At 45.5% G+C, this 7,889-nt stretch overlaps 1 protein-coding gene across 2 annotated transcripts in view; it reads left to right on the top strand.

Moving 5' to 3' along the window:
* Positions 1–121: 121 nt before the first annotated feature.
* The window catches only part of NUMA1 (nuclear mitotic apparatus protein 1), a 69,872-nt gene continuing 62,104 nt past the window's right edge, over positions 122–7,889 (top strand). The window contains exon 1 of one of the 2 annotated variants that reach the window (XM_080912598.1): positions 122–174. The gene's annotated coding sequence lies outside the window, so the exon portion shown is untranslated. Of the gene's footprint in view, positions 221–7,889 lie in introns of both variants that reach the window. The other variant, XM_080912596.1, reaches the window with a different exon arrangement.

The raw sequence follows: 7,889 nt of genomic DNA, 5'->3' as shown, positions 1-7,889 counted from the left end.
TAGTATCCCCCTCCCCCCATTTTCCCTTTACAGTGGCCCTTGTACTTCCTTTTCCCGGGTCCGCCAGACTGCCCGACGAACAACAGCCGACTGGGGCCAATGAGAGGGCGGCGAGAGGGGGCGGGATCATAGTTTAAATTAATTGTGTCTTCACCGTGCGAGAGACAATTTGAGGTGAGGTGTGGTCCGGCGGGCTCGTGGCGGAGCCTCGCGCGCCCAGGTAACCGGCACGGGCTCTTGGCTGGCGTGCGGCCCGGATACTCTCAGGGGATGGTTAGGCCTAGAGGGGGTGCTGCTGATCACGTGGGTGCGAGAGGAAGGTGCTCTTCGTAACCTAGGGCGAAAGGAGAACCTACAGGGCGCCAGGTCTGTGGGAGCCGGCAATGGTCAAGGGGTGGGTCTGTTTGGAGGCTTGTTACTGGGATTGTGGCTGTGGGTCGCGGAGCGTCACGGGGGTTGTGAAACATTCAAAGGATTATACCTGAGGGTCCTGTTACGCTAGGTGATCGTTTATTGTTAATGATAGCAGCAGTGGTATCTTAAGCTTCCAGTGTTTCTGACGTTTTGCTGATATAGAAGGGTTGATCATCTTTTTAATTTTCCTAACAACCTTGTTCATGTTTTATAGGTGGGGACCCGGAGGTTTATGTTTACCTTAGTAAGGGTTGCATTTGGCTCAAGTTTTGTTATATTTGGGGTGTGTTGAAAGCCGGACATAAATAATGGGAAGGGGCTGTGTTGGGGTGCACTGTGTATGTAAACAATGAACTTACCTGCTTACCTATTTCTTGGGTGTGAGAGGCAAATCAGATTAACACTTTTTGCAAGCACCTTCAAGAATACAAATGTAGGATATTGTTGCTGTTTTGTGTTTTTCAAGGCAAGGTTTCTCTTTTTAGTCTTGAATGTCCTGGAGCTCACTCTGTAGACTAGACTGGCCTCAAACTCCGAGATCTGATTGCCTCTGCTTACCAAGTGCTGGGACCAAAGATATACAGAGCTGGGTAACCTCTTCTACTTACTCTGTGTTCGCACTTGTCATCTGTATACTTTTTTTCCGTTTTTGTCTGCCCTTCTAGGCAGTGACTATATGTTTGTCCTTATGGCCACTCAAGATCTGAGAGTGTTACCACCATTACTGTGTGTTTTGGAATATTGTGTTTTCTTGGGCTTAAGGGAATAGAAGCCTAGCCTTTTTTTTTTTTTTTTTTTTTTTTTGGTTTTGTTTTCCTTTTCTGGTTTGTTTTGTTTTGGTGGTGTTGTGCCTGCTCGAAAGCCTCAAAAGACCACCACGGAGCCGATTCCAGTACAGTCTCTCTAGGGTCTCTTACTCAAGCTAGAGCATGGACAGACCCATTTCCTCTGGTGCAATTAGGGTGCAGTTTGTGTCCTCCACCATCTTATAACACTGGCCCATATACTCTGTAGTATATGTGGGCTGGTTGGAGAGTGTGGGGTCTCCTGGGTCTAGGGCAATCAGGGGCACCTGCTGGGCTGTTTCATCTGCTTTGTTGTTTCCGTCTTTTTCATTTCAATGCTCTGACAGTGGATGATACATAGACAAAACTGTTTAGGGCCCTTAGTAGGGAGAGGATTTCCTCTTTATTTTTAATAGTGTTTCCTTCTGTCATCAGAATGCCTCTCTCCCTGTAAATAGTTCTGTGGATATGAATGGTAGCAAAGGCACACCAGCTGTCTGTGAAAATATTAAGTCTCTTGTCTTTTCCCTGCTCCAGCACCTTGGTTAGAGCTATTAGATTAGCTTTTTGGGATGATGTTCCAGCCGTGAGTGGCTCTGTCCATGTGATCTCAGTGTTTGAGACTACCACTGTTGCAGCGTACCTCTGTCCATCCTGAATGAAGAAGCTACTGCTATTGGTGAACCATGTCATTTGCACCCATCGAAGGGGTGTCTTGAAGATCTGGTCTGGATGTGGGCCAGAATGTCCAAGCATTCATGCAGTGGTCCATCGAGGTCTGGCTCAAGCAGCAGGGTAGTTGGCTTTAGGGAAGTTGGGGCCTGAAAGGTTATCCTAGGGGTGTTTAAGAGGAGAGACTGGTAATGAGTCATTCTGGCATTGGTGAGCCATCAATCGGGGTTTGAGGGGGAGCTGTTTGAATACCTCTTCAATAGCATGAGGTGATGGTCAGGCTCTGGCCAAATGATAGTTTGTCAGCATTCTTGACCAGGAGGGCAGTTAAGGCAATGATGCATAAGCAAGGGGGCCAGCCAGCTTCTGGTTACAAGGTCTAATTTATTTGAGAGGTAGGCCACTGGTTGATGTGAGGGCCCAAGAGTCTGATTCAGTACCCCTTTTGCCCTGATCTTCGTCCATGAAGAAATGAAAGGGCTTAGTCACATCTGGCAACCCCAAGGCTGGTGCAGAAAGTAAGGCCTTCTTTAAGGTGTTGAAGGCTTTCTGATGTTTCTCTGTCCACACAAAGCTCTCGGGGCCCTTTGGTGGCCTCATATAGTGGCTTAGCTATTTCTGCAAAACCCGCTATCCATATTCTGCAGAATTCAGTGGACCCTAAGAATTCCCTTACCTGGTGGGTAGTCTTGGGTTTCCTTCAGGCATTCTCAGTCAGCTGCCACCAAGAGGTCATCCTCATATTGCAAAGAGTCATGTTAGGGTGCTGGGTTCTCAGGGAAGTTTTTAAGTCCTTGGGGCAGAGTCAACTGTCCACTAATTCCACGCTCTGGATTGTGCCATTCAAAGGCGAGGAGGGTGTAGGGATTAGGGACTTTTGGGTGGATATTCATAACCCGCTTGTTTACCTCTCTTAAGTTTTGTACTGGTCTATAATTAATAGTTCTGGGCTTCTTGACTGGCAGGAGGGGAAAGTTGAGGTGTATTGAGATGGTCTCGGGATCCCCACATTTAATAGTCTCCTGATATCGGGGGTTATACCTTCCCTGGCGATCCAGGGCATAGGGAACTGTCGGACCTGTACAGGCTCCACCCCTGGCTTGAGCTCAGTCCAATTTTTTTTTTTTTTTTGAAGTGACTTTACCTTCAGGCTTCAGCAAGACAGACTGTTGAGCTCCACAATCTACAAGGTGGGTTTCCTCTCCACTTTTATGGTCACCCTGGGCTTGGGGAGGGGGTCTGTACCCCATCCACTCTATTTTTCCTCTGTTTTCATTCTTTAAGGCCATGATTTGAATAGGCTTCTTGTTCTTGGGGGCATTTCCTGGCCCAGTGGCCTTCTTTACAATAAGCACATTGGTTCTTACCTCCTGCGGAAGTCATCTTTTTCAGTCATCTACGCTCTTCTGGTTTGCCCGTGGCTGCCAACAGGGTCCCTTCCTTCTAGGTTGAGAGTCTGTTGCCTCTGATCTCTCACCTGTCTTTCCGCTGTTCATTTTTCTGCCTTTTTCTGTTCCTCTATACCCTCCCTCCCATTAAATGCTTTCTCTGCCACTATCACTAAGTCAGACCCATTTCTCCTGACCTCTCAACCCTCCAGGGCTTTCTCTTGATATTTGGTGCTGCCTGGTTAATAAAGGCTAGAGCTGCTATGCTTTTGCTTCTGGTGATTCAGGGTCCATGGGGGTGTATCGTTGGAATGCCTCCATGATCCTCTCTAAGAAAGTGGCTTTCATTATCTTCCTGACTAATGTCATATATTTTGGCCAGATTAGTTGACTGTCATGTGGCTGCTTTGAGACTTGCCAACAGAGCCTGGTAGTAGACCAAGAATCTCCCCTTACCTTTGACGTTGTTAAAAGTCCCAATCTGGATGGGTTAAAGGAAAGTCAGCATCGGTAGCTGCTTGGTTCCCCCGTGGAGTCAGAAACCAGTTTCCTAGCCTCTGTCTGGATTTTCTCCCTCTTTTCTGTGGTGAAGAGAACCTTCAGAAGCTGTTGACAGTTATCCCAAGTGGGCTGGTGGGAAGGACTGACTCCAAGAGATTAATGAAATCTTGAGGGTTATCTGAAAAGGGGAGCTCTGAATTCTCCAGTTACACAGGTCACTAGTGGGGAAGGGTCAGTAGTGATCATCGACTGGCTCGACTGGCTCTGCTCCATGCAAAGGCAAGACAACAGACTCAGGCTTAGGAGGCAGCCCCTGGTGACTTCGTGTTCCTGCCGAAGATGAAGATCCACCTTCCCTGCCTGTGGTGGGGCTGCCTGTGGCAGAGCTAGCTGCCTGCAGTGGCTGCTGTTCCCTCTGAGGGGTAGAAGAAGGTGGGGAGTGGAAAGATAATGTCCTCCTCTGTTCCTCCTTGGAACCAGGTAGAGGGATGGTGCAGAGAGAGACAGGTGGTCCAGTGTGTCTCTTCCTTTGTATCCTTGGGCTTTTTGTTGGCCAAGGCAAAAACTTTTGCCTGTTGTCTGGGGAGAAAAAGTTTAAGCCAAGAGGGCTGGTCCTCTAGGAGGTTTTACCAGACCACCACATAAGGTATTTGGTCTGGGTGGCTTGAGTTTGGGTTTAAAAATGACTTTCTTGGGCTGGAGAGTGGCTCAGTGGTTAAGAGCACTGACTGCTCTTCCAGAGGTTCTGAGTTCAATTCCCAGCAACCACATGATGGCTCACAACCATCTGTAATGGGATCTGATGCCTTCTTCTGGTTTGTCTGAAGAGAGCGACAGTGTACTCACATACATAAAATAAACAAATCTTTAAAGAACAAAGACAAACAAAAACAAAAGGAAAATCACACAGGAATCCCATTCTTTTTTTTTTTTTTTTTTTTTTTATAGTACAGAATAGTTTATTCAGGTCATGGGGGTCAGGGGTTAAGAAGATAGTAGAGGCAGAGAGAGAGGAATAGAGAAGTGAAAGCGGCGGGGATTGGGGGGGAATGGGGAGAGGAGGAGAAGGGGGAAGAGCAAGGACGAGACAAAGAGAGTAGGAAGGCAAGAGGCCAAGAGCAGGAATCCCATTCTTAAAAAAAAAAAAAAAAAAAAAAAAAAGACTTTCTTGATTCCTTGGACCATACCCCGGTCAAAGGATCCCTCCTGGGGCCAGCCAATGTTGTAAGTGGGCCATTCTAACTTGTAAAAATGTAGTTTTATCTTTTCTAATGGAAACAGAGAGATTCTGTCCCCTAGTTTTAACATTGTTAAAGTGGCTAAGAAACAATTCTAGTGTAGTTGAAGGCGCTTGTCCCATGTTAGCATCTGTCAGAGTCGTCCTGTAATGAGAAACTCAAGGGTAGACAATTCATTAGTCCTGACGGTGAGGACCACAACCAAAACACTAGAAAAATTCTGTCAGGAGGGAATGAGAAATAACCAGAAGGTGGCGCTCACGGCTCTCTGAGCCCAACATTGTATTCCCAGATTGAGACACCAAGGTCTCCTGATTGGGGTCTGGAACATCTTCCAGCCCCATGTGGTTGCAGCCTCCCAGTGCATCAGCTTTACCTACCTCTGATCCCAATTACAGATTCAAAGCCAAGTCTCTAGTCTGACAGACATGGCACTACTCAGTTAATGTACAAATGACATAGACTGCAGTGCAGACATCTGGAACCAAAGCTACTCCACTGCTGCCTGGAACTAAAGTTACCACAGTGCTGCATGCACCCGGACAGAATTGCTGTAGCACTACACAAACATGAACACACTCAGTAATTACTAGTATCAAGACCCTTTGGGTCAGTAGTCCTTGAGGTCGTGGAGGCTTTCCCAGCCAACACAGCAAAATGTGCCTGTTTTCAAGGAACCCCCAACCCCCAAAATCACCAAGGAACCGGTTCTTATGCAACCACACAAGTGTCTCTTATTCAAGCTCAAGCTTGGGCTCACTCACATCTGACCGGGACATAGCAGATGGGCGGGTGAAACAACCTCGAGTCCTCAGCAGGACAAGGTTTTATAGGAAATGGCAACAAGGTGAGGCAGGCATCTATTGTAACAACTAATGTAAGCTGACAGGTGGGTGCTGAGACAATCAGACTAATCTTGATTGGCTGTGGCTAGGAAGTATACATGGAATAGGTTTGGCCTTTCAGGGCCTTGAGTATAGTAGGCAGGTGCTATCCCACTGGGCAACATCCCCAGCTCATTTGCTACTGATAAACATTTAGGGTCTTTGCACTTTTTGGCTGTTATGGTTAAGATTTCTTTGATCACTCTTGTACAAATATTTGAATAGACATTTCTTTGTGGAGTGGTGTTTTTGGTTTTTCCAGACAGTGTTTCTCTGTGTAGCCCTGGCTGTTCCGGAATTCTATAGACCAGGCTGACCTTGAATTCAGAGATCCTTCTGTCTCTGTCTCCCAAGTACTAGGATTAAAGATATGTACTACCACAGCCCGCCTGGCTGCTAAATATTTTTGCCAGTATTTGGTATTTGAATTTTAGGTTTCTGCTATCTTTCTTTAAAAAATTGTCATCCATCCATCCATCCATCCATCCATCTGTCCATCCATCTACTGTGTGTTACTATACATGTGTAGAGGTCATAGGACAACTAAGGGAAATTGGTTCTTTTCTTCTTACCTTGTGAATTCTGAGGAGTAGAACTGGATTCCTCAGTCTTGGCTGCAAGTACCTTTACTACTGAGCTGTCTTACCAGTCCAGTCTATCTCATTGTGGTTTTAATTCATGTTTTCCTAAACATCGTTCTCCGTTTTTGTGTTTTGTGTTTTCTTCTGTTGGATGGATCAATGTTGTTTTCATCCTAGGACCAAAGTGTTTGTAATTTAACTTTACTTGTAAATTTGACCAGTAAATATAAGTACACTCTTGTACACACCTGTAATTTTGAATGGATAGGAGTTTTTTCCCTACTTTTTTAGACCAGCAAGACAAGCTTCCTTATCTTCCCATGGACAGATTCTTTTCCTATCTTTCTGCCAAGAGTGAATTTTCAGTGTCAGCTTCTGCACAGTGATCTCATTGACTTTTGTGGGCTCAGTATATACAGCCGGCCTGGAGTGATGGCACACACATCTTTAATACTAAGCACATGTGAGACAGACTAAAGCAAATGTCTATAAGTTTGAGGCCAGCCTGGTCTACATAGAGCCAGGCAAGCCAAGGTTATAAAGAGTAAACTAGGCCTATGAGGGTGCCATATATTTCCTTTTTAAAATTATTTTATCTTATGTGTCTCAGTGTTTTGTCTGCATTTATGTCTGTCTATCACATGTGTGCCTGGTGCCCAAGAGTCTAGAAGAAGGCACTGGATCCCCTTGAACTGGAGCTATAGGCAGTTGTTGGGCTCCCATGAGGGTGCTGGAATCAAACCCAGGTCCTCTGGAAGATCAGCCAGTGCTTTTAACCATTGAGCCATCTCCTTAGTCCCTTTGAATTTTAACTTAAAAATTTTAAAAGGGGCAGGGACTGGGAGAGGTGGCTCAGTGGCTAAAAGCTGTTACTTATTGATCTTCTATAGGATGAGGAATCAGCTCCCAGCACCCATATTGTTGCTCACAACCATCACAACATCCCAGTCCCAGGGGAATCTGATGGCCTCTGTGGGCACTGCATGTATGCATGTATGTGTATATATATGCATATATATATACATATACAACATATACATACACATGTATGTACACCGATGAACATAAACACGAAAATAAAAATCAAGACAAAATAAAAACAAACATGTGGATATTATGCATTCATGTATATATATATATGCACTACTTTTGTGCGTGGTATCCAAAGAAACCAGAAGATGGTGTCAGATCCCCTGGAACTGTTGTTAGAGACAATTGTGAGCCACAGTGTTAGTGTAGGTGTTGGGCATCAATCCTGGGTCCTCTGAAAGGGCAGTACTTTTAACTGCTGAGCCATCTCTCTAACCCTGTCATACATTTTTGATACTACTAGATTGTTAAGCTATGAGCTAGTGCAACTTTGAGTTGGTTTCTAGCTCTAGGGTTTCCTTTTTTTTCTTAGCTTGCTTTTGTAGTAGTGGGTATT

This window comes from Micromys minutus (assembly GCF_963924665.1).
Source record: "Micromys minutus genome assembly, chromosome: 2".
Classification (NCBI taxonomy): Eukaryota; Metazoa; Chordata; class Mammalia; order Rodentia; family Muridae; genus Micromys; species Micromys minutus.
The sequence above is the reverse complement of the archived record's forward strand: the minus strand, read 5'-3'. Positions and strand labels throughout refer to the sequence as shown.